Below are 14,808 nucleotides of genomic sequence, written 5' to 3'. Positions count from 1 at the left end.
CTCCTCAAACCCTGCATCATTCAGATGCTTGCTCTCAAAAGCAAGTGACAGACTTAACTGAAACTAAAAGATAAAATATTTTAGGTTAAGAGACACTAAGAAATTTAAATAATGAAGTTGTATAAAGGATAGGGACACAACTGGCACTTAGGAATGCCTAGAAGTACAATTTCCAGAACTCTTTCATCATTGACTTGTGTGTGTGTGTGTGTGTGTGTGTGTGTGTGTGAGAGAGAGAGAGAGTGTGTGAGAGAGAGAGAGAGGGAGAGAAAGAGAGAGAGAGCTGTAGTATTTGTTTTTTTAGTTTTTTTTTTTGCCAAAATAATATGGAAAAACTTCTAAAACTATGCTGAGAAAATTACAAGCATAATAATGAAATATTTGAATATATTTTACATATTTAACATAAAATTAATATTTCTAAGTAAAATTTTAAAATAAGAAAATCCAAATTTTAATATTAGTATTGAAAGAATGAGCAATTTAAAATAATATAAAAATAACATTCTGGGAGAGAGAGTTTTAGGGTAAGTAGAAGTAACTGAAGGAACTATTCCAGCATGAACACTGGATTAGAAAAAATTAAGAGAAGTAAGATCTAGTCTTAACTCAACAATTGGTTACTTGTTCTTCCATGCCTTTAATCTCTGGTTATGTTTCCTATTTTATAGACTAAAGAACTTGGAGTGGATGACATTCAGGATTCCTATTATTGAGATGCTTTGAGTTGTCCTTTTGCCATATTATCCTTCCCTCATATAAGTAAGGATACAAAATAGAATGTAGTTGGGGTTATTTCTGAAGACCCCTACTAATGTACTGAAACAGATTAAAACAGAATATTTTTATTAGATGTTCTCTGATAAACAGAAAGAGGCAATATCAAATTTCCATAATAAAATACTGTTTGATGCCTATATTACCATAACTCACTTTTCCTTAGCTTTTCTATATTCCCTACATCACTTATTGCTCTGAGTCATAGAATTGGTCTATCACTTTCATAGAGTACTATTCTGCACAACTAAAACAATCAGAAAATCTCTCATCAGTAAACCTTTATTATTTTTTAATATTTCAGTAATATTTTTGCATTGCTTAAGTTAAATGACTGGTATTTTATCACTTAACTAACTGCTCCATACCATTATTCTTTTAGTAAGTAGTGAATATGAGAAAAGTGCTTTTATTATAACTATAATAATAATTTGAGATGTTGGAAAATTTTTGCTAAATAATTGATAATGCTATTATTTTAAACTCTGTCCCTTTGGGCAAAAAAAATCCATTAGAGATATATTTCTGTAATTTTTGTTTTTTATTTGTTCCTTGAAGTAGCTCTATGAAAACATGATCCAAAGAAATTTAAGACAAGTGTATTCTTTTTAGCAGCAATGTATTTTTGGTATATTTACATATTCATATCCTTTCTGGAATGTGAGAGGATACAGTAAATATATGCTAACTATATACAAATCATATATTTTGGCATTTAAAGAGAAGTTACTTGTTTTCTAAATATATATGTAATTTCAAAATATTTTGATTCTAATTTAAAGAATGGAAACCCCATAGTTTTAAATAAATGCCATGTGAGTCTTTATTTTTGTCGTTCTTTTCAATCTTGATCTTACACCAGCTAAAATAAAGCTTTGAATCATATTTTTAAAACACATTAAAGTATAATGTTTTATGACTTTAAATCTTTCATCAAGTCCATGAATACAATTTTGATTTCATATATTTAATTCTACATAAGTTTGGATTAATCATAAAGAAGATTATCAATTTTTATTCTCCATTGCCTAGAATTAGTTTTTGTCATTCAATCAAATTTTACCAATTATTTCAAACAGCATTCACCTAAGTTAAGCATTTTTGCAAAGAATAGTAATTTTTAAAATAATCAATATTGAAAATATTAGTGTAGTTGGTGATCCTTAAATCATTATATTATATATGTTTGTTTAATTTACTTCCCCTTCATGTTTCCAGCATAACATAGTATTTTGAAAAAGACTGCAGTGAAAAATGAATTGGTCAGCAACTTTTGGTCATGAACAGCTCCCCAATAAGAAAGTTATAATCGGGGGTACCTGGGTGGCTCAGTAGATAAGGCATCTGACTTTGGGTCAGATCCTGATCTCAGGGTCCTGGAATCAAGCTTGGAGCCAGACTCCTCACTCAGTGGGGAGTCTGCTTGTGCCTCTGCCCTTACCCTACCTCTACTTAAACTCTCTCTCAAATAAATAAAATCCTTAAAAAAAAGAAAAGAAACTTATGCTCAGGAAAACACAACAACCTTTAAATAAATGGCTAAAAATAGAAAGCAGTGTTTCTACATTGTTACACTGCTCTTTGAGGGGCATATTCCTCCTATTGCCTTAAGTCAGGAAGTTTGCTCTTAGCTAATATGACTAATTATGTCCTCAGAGTTGGAAGGAAACCTTTTAAATCACATGGTAAATTTCTTTGGCAGCATCTTTCAGTATTTATGGATGGTACTTTAACATTAAATTTTAAATATCTGATTACCCAGAAATTACTACTACCTAGAATAAACAAAGCACATAACAATTCATGTAAAGGTTTGGATGTTTAGATCAGTGTTCTATGATATAGGAGTTTAGAGTATAGCATCATAGTAATTAAGCATTAGTGCTGTAATCACAGAAAATCCAGGACTCTTTGATCTTCCAATAAGCAATAATTTGCATAGCAATTTACATAGCTAAATGGTGAAAATCTTTCTTTGAAGTTGGTAACTAAATACCTGGACAAAAGTTTGTTTCCTTATTTATTATACCCAGTTTTACCAGTTAGATTTGGTGATATATAGCAAATAAATAAAATAAAAGTATAGTAAATTAATGATAGTTTAATTTTCTCTTACACAAAGGAAAACTAGAAGGATGTAGCCCAAGAAAAACACTTCTGAGTAGTTATCTTTCTGCTTTATAGCCAAAAACGCCTGAGTTTAATTCTAAAGATCACTACATATTCCAAGATGGATGCTAAAGATCCAGTCATTGAATGAAAAGTTTGCAAGTGGACAACTCCATTCTCAATGGGGAAGCACTGGGAGCCTTTCCCCTAACTTCAGGAACAAGACAGGGATGTCCACTCTCACCACTGCTATTCACATAGTACTGGAAGTCCTAGCCTCAGCAATCAGACAACAAAAAGACATTAAAGCCATTCAAAATGGCAAAGAAATCAAATTCTCCCTCTTCACCCATGACATGATACTCTACATAGAAAACCCAAAAGCCTCCACCCCAAGATTGCTAGAACTCCTACAGCAATTTGGTAGCGTGGCAGGATGCAAAATCAATGCCCAGAAATCAATGGCATTTCTATACACTAACAATGAGACTGAAGAAAGAGAAATTAAGGAGTCAATCCCATTTACAATTGCACCCAAAAGCATAAGATACCTAGGAATAAACCTAACCAAAGAGGTAAAGGATCTATACCCTAAAAACCATAGAACACTTCTGAAAGAAATTGAGGAAGACACAAAGAGATGGAAAAATATTCCATGCTCATGGATTGGCAGAATTAATATTGTGAAAATGTCAATGTTACCCAGGGCAATTTATACGTTTAATGCAATCCCTATCAAAATACCATGGACTTTCTTCAGAGAGTTAGAACAAATTATTTTAAGATTTGTGTGGAATCAGAAAAGACCCCGAATAGCCAGGGGAATTTTAAAAAAGAAAACCAGAGCTGGGGGCGTCACAATGCCGGATTTCAGGTTGTACTACAAAGCTGTGGTCATTAAGACAGTGTGGTACTGGCACAAAAGCAGACACATAGATCAATGGAACAGAATAGAGAACCCAGAAGTGGACCCTGAACTTTATGGTCAACTAATATTCGATAAAGGAGGAAAGACTATCCATTGGAAGAAAGACAGTCTCTTCAATAGATGGTGCTGGGAAAATTGGACATCCACATGCAGAAGAATGAAACTAGACCACTCTCTTGCACCATACACAAAGATAAACTCAAAATGGATGAAAGATCTAAATGTGAGACAAGATTCCATCAAAATCCTAGAGGAGAACACAGGCAACACCCTTTTTGAACTCAGCCACAGTAATTTCTTGCAAGATACATCTACGAAGGCAAAAGAAACAAAAGCAAAAATGAACTATTGGGACTTCATCAAGATAAGAAGCTTTTGCACAGCAAAGGATACAGTCAACAAAACTAAAAGACAACCTACAGGATGGGAGAAGATATTTGCAAATGACGTATCAGATAAAGGGCTAGTTTCCAAGATCTATAAAGAACTTATTAAACTCAACAGCAAAGAAACAAACAATCCGATCATGAAATGGGCAAAAGACATGAAGAGAAATCTCACAGAGGAAGACATAGACATGGCCAACATGCACATGAGAAAATGCTCTGCATCACTTGCCATCAGGGAAATACAAATCAAAACCACAATGAGATACCACCTCACACCAGTGAGAATGGGGAAAATTAACAAGGCAGGAAACCACAAATGTTGGAGAGAATGCAGAGAAAAGGGAACCCTCTTACACCGTTGGTGGGAATGGGAACTGGTGCAGCCACTCTGGAAAACTGTGTGGAGTTTCCTCAAAGAGTTAAAAATAGACCTGCCCTACGACCCAGCAATTGCACTGTTGGGGATTTACCCCAAAGATACAGATGCAATGAAACGCCGGGACACCTGCACCCTGATGTTTCTAGCAGCAATGTCCACAATAGCCAAACTGTGGAAGGAGCCTCGGTGTCCATCGAAAGATGAATGGATAAAGAAGATGTGGTTTATGTATACAATGGAATATTCCTCAGCCAGTGGAAACGACAAATACCCACCATTTGCTTCAACGTGGATGGAACTGGAGGGTATTATGCTGAGTGAAGTAAGTCCATCGGAGAAGGACAAACATTGTATGTTCTCATTCATTTGGGGAATATAAATAATAGTGAAAGGGAATATAAGGGAAGGGAGAAGAAATGTGTGGGAAATATCAGAAAGGAAGACAGAACATAGAGACTCCTAGCTCTGGGAAACGAACTAGGGGTGGTGAAAGGGGAGGAGGGCGGGGGGTGGGGGTGAATGTGTGATGGGCACTGAGGGGGGCACTTGACGGGATGAGCACTGGGTGTTATTCTGTATGTTGGCAAATTGAACACCAATAAAAATAAATTTATTATTAAAAAAAAACCAAAACAAGTGGAGATCTCCAAGTTGAGCTGGCTCCCTAAAGCCCCTTTTCTGGGAACTTCCCATAATACTTCTTTAATTTTTTTCTTAAAATTACCTGTTCTAGATTAAATTTTTCTCTTGCAGGACTTGGTTGAAACCAGCAAAACACTGTCCATTTGTGATGATATAATGACCTACAAAAGCCTCTAGCACCACAGAATTGATGGCCATACATATGAAGATTGTTTTCTTCACAATGATATAAAAATAACAATTTTTCTGTATCAAATAATTACATCACAATTTGACTCATTATCTTCTAATATCCTGTATTAAAGACTAAACTCATCTTTATTTCCTTCATAGTAAATTTTTTTATTTTTATGCCTGGTGATTTAATAAGATGTTATTTTTACCATTATAAAACAAATGTCTGTGGAATGACCATATCTTGGCTGGCATGTCATGAGCCATTTTAATCTATAACTTCAAGCCTTACTTCATGAAAATTGTCATGTCTTTTATGAATTATAATATATAGTTTATATTTTGTTTTTTGTGTTCTCACTTGATCTTGGTGAACTGAGATTATTAGTTTGGAACTTTATCCAAGCAGTGAAATTCAGCTCAATTTCTGCGGCAGTGAATTTAGTTCAAATGAAAAGATTTTCATTGTCTACCTCTGTTTTTGTCACCTATAGTAACTTTATTGCTCCCCCTAAAATAAGTGATGAAATTCTGACAGTTGTTTTTCTATTTACCTAACATGATACCATCATTCTTGAAAGAGAATTTCTGAAATTGCCTACATTATTGTGCTTAAATTTTGCTCTATTTGCTCTCAATTTATCAGAAATACCTGGAAATTTGGTCTTTAGATTCATCATGGTTTCATTCATTTACAGTGAAAGTATAAGAATTCTATTTTTATATTTTTAAATAACCTTTTCAGGTGGGTTTTCAAAATGATGGTTAAACACTTGTGCTAAAGTTTTTATCTTGCTGGAAAAATCAAACCTGTATTTGGTATTTCATGTAAAACAAGAATGAAATTCTCTTAGTTTTATTATCCTGACTTGTTTATTAGCAATCTCAGAATATGAAAAAGCTTATACTAATTTATTTTTAATTATTTTCTTATGATACATATGGTCTATTTCTGGCCTCAATATAGTTCAGTTGATCTATTTTTCTATTCTTAATCCAAAATCATACCTAAATTGACTATTGCAGCTTTACAATAAGTTTTGACAAGTAGTATACATAATTTAAATTTGTTTTTATTTTTTTCAAAATGGTTTTACTATTTTAGAACCTTTGCATTTTCATATAAATTTTAGAATCATCTTGTCAATTTATGTCAAAATATCTTGCTGGTATTTTTCTAAATTTTAAATCCAGTTTAGTTAACATAGACTGTTCTATAAATTTTAGGTATACAATACAGTGATTCAAAAATTCTAAACATCACTCAGTGATCATCATGATAAAAGTACTCTTAATTACCTTTATCTATTTCCCCCATCCACCCATGCCCCTCCCCTCTGGTAATTAGCAGTTTGTTCTTTAGAATCAAGTCTGGTTTTTTGCTTGTCTCTTCTCTTTGTTCTGTTTCTTAAATTCCATACATAAGTGAAATAATATGGTACTTATCTTTCTCCGATTAACTTATTTCACTTAGCATTATACTACCTAGATCATCTGTGTTATTGCAAATGACAAGATTTTATTTTTTTATGACCGAGTAATATTCCATTGTATATATATTTATATACCACAACTTGTTTATCCACTCATCAGTTGATAGACATTTGGGCTACTTCCACAATTTGGCTATTGTAAATAATGCTGCAATGAGCCTAAAGGTACATAAATCTTTTTGAATTAGTGTTTTCATATTCTTTAGATAAATATCCAGTAGAAGAATTGCTGGATCATATGGGTAATTTTGTTTTTAATTTTTTGAGGAATCTCCATACTATTTTCCACAGTAGCTGCACCAGTATACATTCCCACCAACAGTGCAAGATGGTTCTTTCTCCAAATCCTTGCCAACACTTGTTGTTTCTTATGTTTTGGGGTTAGGCATTATGGTAGGTGTCAAATGATGTCTCACTGTGGTTTTGATTTACATTTCCTTGATGATCAGTGATGCTGAGCATCTTTTCATGTGTCCATTGGCCATTTCCAAGGTCTTCCTTGGAAAAATGTATGTTGATATCTTCTGCACATTTTTAAATTGGATTATTTGAGGCTTTTTGGTGTTGCATTGTATAAATGCTTTATATATATTTTGGATGCCAACCCTTTACTAGATATGTCATTTGCAAATATATTCTCTCATTGAGTATGTAGTCTTTTAGTGTTGTCAATTGTATCATTTGCTGTCCAAAGCTTTTAATTTTGATCTCACCCCAATAGTTAATGTTTGCTTTTGTTTCTAGGCCTTAGAAGATTTGTATAGAAAAATCTTGGCCAGTGCCCAAGAAATTACTGCCTATGCTCTCTTCTAGGATCTTTATGGTTTCAGGTTTCACATTTAGGTCTTTACTCCATTTTAAGTTTATTTTTGTGAATGATATAAGGAAGTAGTCCTGTTTCATTCTTTTGCATGTATATGTCCAGTTTTCCCAACACCATTTGTTGAAGAGATGGTCTTTTTCCCATTGGATATTCTTTCCTGCTTTGTTGAAGATTAATTGATGATATAATTATGGGCTTATGTCTGGGATTTCTATTTTGCTCCATTTATCTATGTGTCTATTTTTATTTTAGTATTATATTGTTTTGATTACTAAAGCTTTGTAGTATATTTTGATCACTGGTATTATGATACCTCCAGTTTTGTTATTTTTCAAGATTTCTTTGGTTATTAGGAGTCTTCCATAGTTCCATACAAATTTAAGGATTACTTTTGCCAGTTCTATGAAAAATATTTGGTGTTTTGATAGCAATTGCATTAAATCTATAGATGATTTGGGTGGTATGGCCATTTTAACAATATTTATTCTTCCAACCCTGAACATTGCACATCTTTCCATTTGTTTGTATCATCTTCAATGTCTTTCATCAATGTTTTATATTTTTTGTAGTATGCATTTTTTTACCTAAGTATTGTATTATTTTTGATTCAAGTGTATATGCGATTGTTTTCTTAATTTCTTTCTCTTGCTTCATTATTCATGGATAGAAATGTGATAGATTTCTATTCATTGATTTGTATTCTGTGACTTTCCTGAATTCACTTATCAGTAGTGTTTATTGAAGTCTTTTGGGTTTTGAGTATATGTATCATGTCATATGCAAATAGTGAAAGTTTAACTTCTTCCTTATCAATTTGGAGGAGCTTCATTTATTTTTCTTGTCTGATTGCTGTAGCTGGGACTTATTCATTAATTCTGAATTAATTAAAACCCCTGTTTTCATCTTGATCTTAGAGGAAAAACCCTCAGTTTTTCCTCACTGACTATATTAGCTGTGGGTTTTTCATACATGGTCTTTATTACGTTAAATAATTTTCCCTCTAAACCTACCTTGCTGAGTGTTATTTTTTCATGACTGGATGTTGTACTTTGTCAAATGCTTTTTCTGCATCTATTTAAATGATCATATGGTTTTTATCCTTTCTCTTATTGATGTATTATAGCATGATTGAATTGCAAATATTGTACCTCCTTTATAACCCCAGAATAAATCCCACTTACTTATGATGAATTATTTTTTTAATGTTATTGGATTCAGTTTGCTAGTATTTTGTTGAGAATTTTGGCATCTATATTCATCAGAGATATTAGCCTATAGTTTTGTTTTGTTTTGTTTTTGTAGTATGTTTATCTGATTTGGGTATCAGGGTAATGTTGGCCTCATAGCATGAACTTTGAAACTTTCCTTCTATTTTTTGGAATAGTTTGAAAAAATATGTATTCTCTTCTTTAAATTTTATTTTTTTATTCATTTGTCTTCATGTATTGTTTTGATTTCTTCCTTGATTTATTGGTTGATCCTTTTATTGTTTAGTAGAATATTAATGAACTTCCATGTATTTGTGGCCTTGCCAAATTTTTTCTTGTGGGTGTTTTCATTGTGGTCAGAAAAGATGCATGGTATAACTTCCATTTTTTTAATTGTTGAGACTTGTTTTATGATATGATCATGTTATCTATTATAGAGAATATTCCATGTACACTTTAAAATGTGTATTCCATTGTTGTAGGATGGAATGTTCTGCATATTCCTGTTAGATACATCTGGCCCAGTGTGTCAATGAAAGCCTCTGCTACCTTTTTAATATTTTGTTTTTATGATCCCTTGATATAAGTGGAGTATATGTCAAGGGATATGTACCTCCTCTACTATTATCATATTACTATCAGTTACTTCCTTTATGTTATTAGCTGCTTTATGTATTTTGGATGGTCCCATATTGGGTACATAAATATTTATAATTATTATATCTTCTTATTGGATTGTCCCCTTTATGATTAATAGTGTACTTCATCTTTTACTACAATCTTTTTTTTAGTCTATTTTGTTTGATGTAGGTTCTGCTATCCCAGCTTTCTTTTCACTTCTGTTTTCATGATAAATGCTTTTCCATCCCTTCACTTTCAAACAGCATATTTCTTTAGGTCTAAAAACAGCCCCATGTAAGCAACATAGAGAAGTGTTTTGCTGTTTATCCATTCCATCACCCAATGTCTTGATCGGTGTGTTAGTCTATTTACATTCAGAACAGTTATTAATAGGTATGTCCTTTTGCCAGCTTGCTACTTTTTTGTGGGGGGTTTTGTATAGTTCTCTGTTCTCACAGTTTGCTGGCTTTCTTAGTAATATTCTTAGATTTCTTGCTCTTTATTTTCTGCATACCTATCACTGGTTATTGATTTATAGTTACCATTAGGTTTGTATATACTATCCTATTCATACATCAGCCTATATTAAGTTGATGGCCACTTATGTTTGAACCCACTTTTTATTAGTGTCCCCAGCATGTTTAGGTTTATAATGTCATATTTTACATCTTTTTATTTTGTGAATCCCTTGACTGGTTTCTATAGCTATACCTAATTGTACTGCTTTTGTACATCCTACATCCCTACTCCAGCTAATGATCTTTCCTCTCCACTCAGTCTCTTTCAACACTTTTTTGTAGAGCTTGTTTAGTGGTCACAAATGCCTTTAACTTGTATTTGTCTAGGAAACTATCTTTCCTTCTATTTTGAATGATAACCTTGCTGGCTAAGGTATTCATGGCTGATTTTTTTTTTCTTTCTTCCATTTGTCTATGCCATTTTTCTCTGGCTTGCAAAGTTTCTGCTGAAAAATAAGCCAATAATCTGTTTTCTCTTTGGGGTGCCTAAGTGGTATAGTCAGTTAAGCATCTGACTCTTGGTTTCCTTTCAGGCCACAATCTCAGGGTCATAAGATCAAACCATGTGTGAGGCTTCACACCCAGCACAGAATATCCTTATGATTCTCTCTCCTTTCCCTCTGAACCTCCCTCCCTTCTCATATCAATCCTTAAAAAACAAAATAAACGTCTTTTAAAAATATATCTTTATTGTTACCTTTTGCCATTTAATTACTATGTGTTTTGGTGCAGGCTTCCTTGGATTGACTTTGTTGGCAGCTGTCTGTGCCTCCTGGATCTAGATTTCTGTTTCCTTTTCTAGATATGGGATATTTTCAGCTATTATTTCTTCACATAAATTTTCTGCTCCCTTCTCTCTCATCTCTTTCTGTTCCCTGAGAAGCTTTTGTTGGGGATGCCTACAATCAGACCAGATATCTGCCCTGAGCCCACTGCTGGAGCCATAGTCAGAATGGTATACGTGGTTAATCATCCCTTTTCCTCTAGGCAGAAGTCAGTTTGGAATGCTGGTGGCCCCTGTCAGGCTGCTTGCACACTGCCTGCCTTGTGAGCACTTTGCGTGGGCTCCAACCCAGGGCATATTGGAGGGGCAGGGCTACAGGACAATATAGGGGCAAAGGCATGATATTAGCAAGATTTGTGAGGATCTGCTTTGGCAGGGAACATGGAGTAGAGGCCTGGCTGAAGGGGGTGGGTTTTCAGGAAAATGCAGCATCAGAGTATGCTGTCTGCAAGTTAGGTAGAGAATGTTGGCACTGTGTTCTTGGAGAAGCCTCCAAGGATCTCTGCCCCTCTAGCACAAGTTCTGAGATTAGTAAACAACTCTCCTTCCAGTATACTATTTCCATGCTGCATCTCAGTGAGGCTGCTTGTTGTGCTCTCTCTTTAAGGGCAGGGATTCCACTCTCATGGCTCTTCCAGAGGTGATCCCACTAATTTTTTTTAATTGCAGGTGTTAAGCCCCACTGATTGTTGGGCCCATCTGGTTTTCAAAGCTAAATGTTACAGGGATTCACTCTCCTGTGTGGATTCCCTCTAGGCAGGATGCCTCGATGAAAGTCTGTTTCTTTCCCCTGTTTGCACCTTCATAATCCCTCCCTTCAGTGGATAGTCCCAAGGTTTGTTTAGCTTCGGACCATATCTCTGTCCTTCTTACCCTCTATGATGTGGCCTCTTCTCCACATTTAGCTGTGGAGAGTCTGTTCTGCCACTCTTTGGATCATTTTCTGGGTTATGTACACTGATGTGGGTGTTTTCTAGTTGTATCCATGGGATAAGGTGAGTTTAGGTTCTTTCTACTCTGCCATCTTCCCTGAAAGTCTCTTAATGGTATTTTAATTGTGATAAGTATCTTAAATCTATAGATCCTTTTATACATAACTACTATTATAAACATTATTGACCATTCCAAATTATGACTTAGGGTTTCTCCCTATTTATTTAGGTATTTAATTTCTATTTGCAGTATTTCATATATCTTGATGTAAGCACCTTACATATCTATGGCTAAATTTATTCTCACATGTTTTATATGTAATTGTTAAAATATTGTACTGTAATTTTATTCTCCATTTGTTTATTGCTAATGTAAGAAAATAAATTTAACATTTATATTGAATGTGTATTTTTAAATCATTAAGTTCATTTATGAATTATATTTTAAAAATCTTTATGCATCTTTGTACATATAAATCACATTTCTGCGAATAAAAATGTTAAAGCTTTCCTTTCCAAGATTTATTTCTTTTATTTTATTTTGTGTCTTTTTCTTGTTTTATTGAACTATTGAACTGACTAGGACCTGAACTATAGTTTTTAATAGAATATGTGGAAACAGGCATCTTTGCCATAGTCCCAGTCTTGTGGGAAAGCAATCATAGATCAGAACCAAGTATACTCTTAGCTGTGGGATTTTAGTACCCTCTATCAGATTATAATAATTATTTTCTATACTTTTTTGAGCATTTTTAATAAAAATGGGTGTTAAATTTTGTCACATATTTACTTCTTTGTCTATTGAGGTGGTAATATAGTTTTCCTCTTCATAATTTTAGGGATGTAAATTATATTGTTTGACTTTAAGATGTTAGAATAGCCACTCATTCTTGTGATTAACCATACTTGGTGATATATATATATATATATATATATATATATATATAGAGAGAGAGAGAGAGAGAGAGAGAGATTATATAGATTATATAGATTGTTTAGATATATATAATTAATTTGCTTATTTTATAAGATACATATTTTATAAATATATATATTATGAAGGCTATTTGCTGTCATTAAAATTTCTTTATAAAATTATAATTTGAGTACCAAGGTTATAATTTCATCACAAAATAGTCATAAAGTTCCCCTCTTCTTCTATTTTTCAAAGAAGGATTGTTAAATATTATTATTTATTCTTTTGATGTTTGGCAGGATTTACCAATGAAGCAATCTGTTGCTGAAGTTTTCTTTATGAAAAGAGATTTTCTTTTCTTTTAATGTTGAAATAATTACAGATGCACAGAAAGTAGCAAAAATAGTAGGGAGGTCCCATATACTTTTTATATAATTTCCCCCATAGGATAAGGGTTACATAACTATAGTGCAATATAAAAGACAGAAAAATGACATTGGCATAATGTTTATATATGGTTCTATGCCATTTTATCACATCTTTGTATACATATACACAGAAAATGACAATTGCAATCCAGATACAAGCTTATTTCATTACCACAAAGATATCCCTTGTGCTACTTTATTAAAAAACCCACCCCCCCAAAAAAAACCCAACCACCCAATTACCCCACCACCAACATTCATAACCGCTATAAAACACCAATCATTTTTACAAGTCTAAAATTTTATTATTTTTTTATATTTTAAAAGTTTCTTTTTTTATAATAAATTTACTTTTTATTGGTGTTCAATTTGCCAACATACAGAATAACACCCAGTGCTCATCCCATCAAGTGCCCCACTCAGTGCCCGTCACACATTCACCCCCACCCCCCACCCTCCTCCCCTTCCACCACCCTTAGTTCGTTTCCCAGAGCTAGGAGTCTCTATGTTCTGTCTTCCTTTCTGATATTTCCCACACATTTCTTCTCCCTTCCCTTATATTCCCTTTCACTATTATTTATATACCCCAAATGAATGAGAACATACAATGTTTGTCCTTCTCCGATGGACTTACTTGACTCAGCATAATACCCTCCAGTTCCATCCACGTTGAAGCAAATGGTGGGTATTTGTCGTTTCCACTGGCTGAGGAATATTCCATTGTATACATAAACCACATCTTCTTTATCCATTCATCTTTTGATGGACACCGAGGCTCTTTCCACAGTTTGGCTATTGTGGCCATTGCTGCTATAATCATCGGGGTGCAGGTGTCCCGGCGTTTCATTGCATCTGAATCTTTGGGGTAAATCCCCAACAGTGCAATTGCTGGGTCGTAGGGCAGGTCTATTTTTAACTGTTTGAGGAACCTCCACACAGTTTTCCAGAGTGGCTGCCCAAGTTCACATTCCCACCAACAGTGCAAGAGGGTTACCTTTTCTCCGCATCCTCTCCAACATTTGTGGTTTCCTGCCTTGTTAATTTTCCCCATCTCACTGGTGTGAGGTGGTATCTCATTGTGGTTTTGATTTGTATTTCCCTGATAGCAAGTGATGCGGAGCATTTCCTCATGTGCTTGTTGGCCATGTCTATGTCTTCCTCTGTGAGATTTCTCTTCATGTCTTTTGCCCATTTCATGATTGGATTGTTTGTTTCTTTGCTGTTGAGTTTAATAAGTTCTTTATAGATCTTGGAAACTAGCCCTTTATCTGATACGTCATTTGCAAATATCTTCTCCCATTCTGTAGGTTGTCTTTAAGTTTTGTTGACTGTATCCTTTGCTGTGCAAAAGCTTCTTATCTTGATGAAGTCCCAATAGTTCATTTTTGCTTTTGTTTCTTTTGCCTTCGTGGATGTATCTTGCAAGAAATTACTGTGGCTGAGTTCAAAAAGGGTGTTGCCTGTGTTCTCCTCTAGGATTTTGATGGAATCTTGTCTCACATTTAGATCTTTCATCCATTTTGAGTTTATCTTTGTGTATGGTGCAAGAGAGTGGTCTAGTTTCATTCTTCTGCATGTGGATGTCCAATTTTCCCAGCACCATCTATTGAAGAGACTGTCTTTCTTCCAATGGATAGTCTTTCCTCCTTTATTGAATATTAGTTGACCATAAAGTTCAGGGTCCACC

Source organism: Canis aureus, chromosome 7 (genome assembly GCF_053574225.1).
Source record: "Canis aureus isolate CA01 chromosome 7, VMU_Caureus_v.1.0, whole genome shotgun sequence".
Taxonomy (NCBI): domain Eukaryota; kingdom Metazoa; phylum Chordata; class Mammalia; order Carnivora; family Canidae; genus Canis; species Canis aureus.
This window is presented reverse-complemented; position numbering follows the sequence as displayed.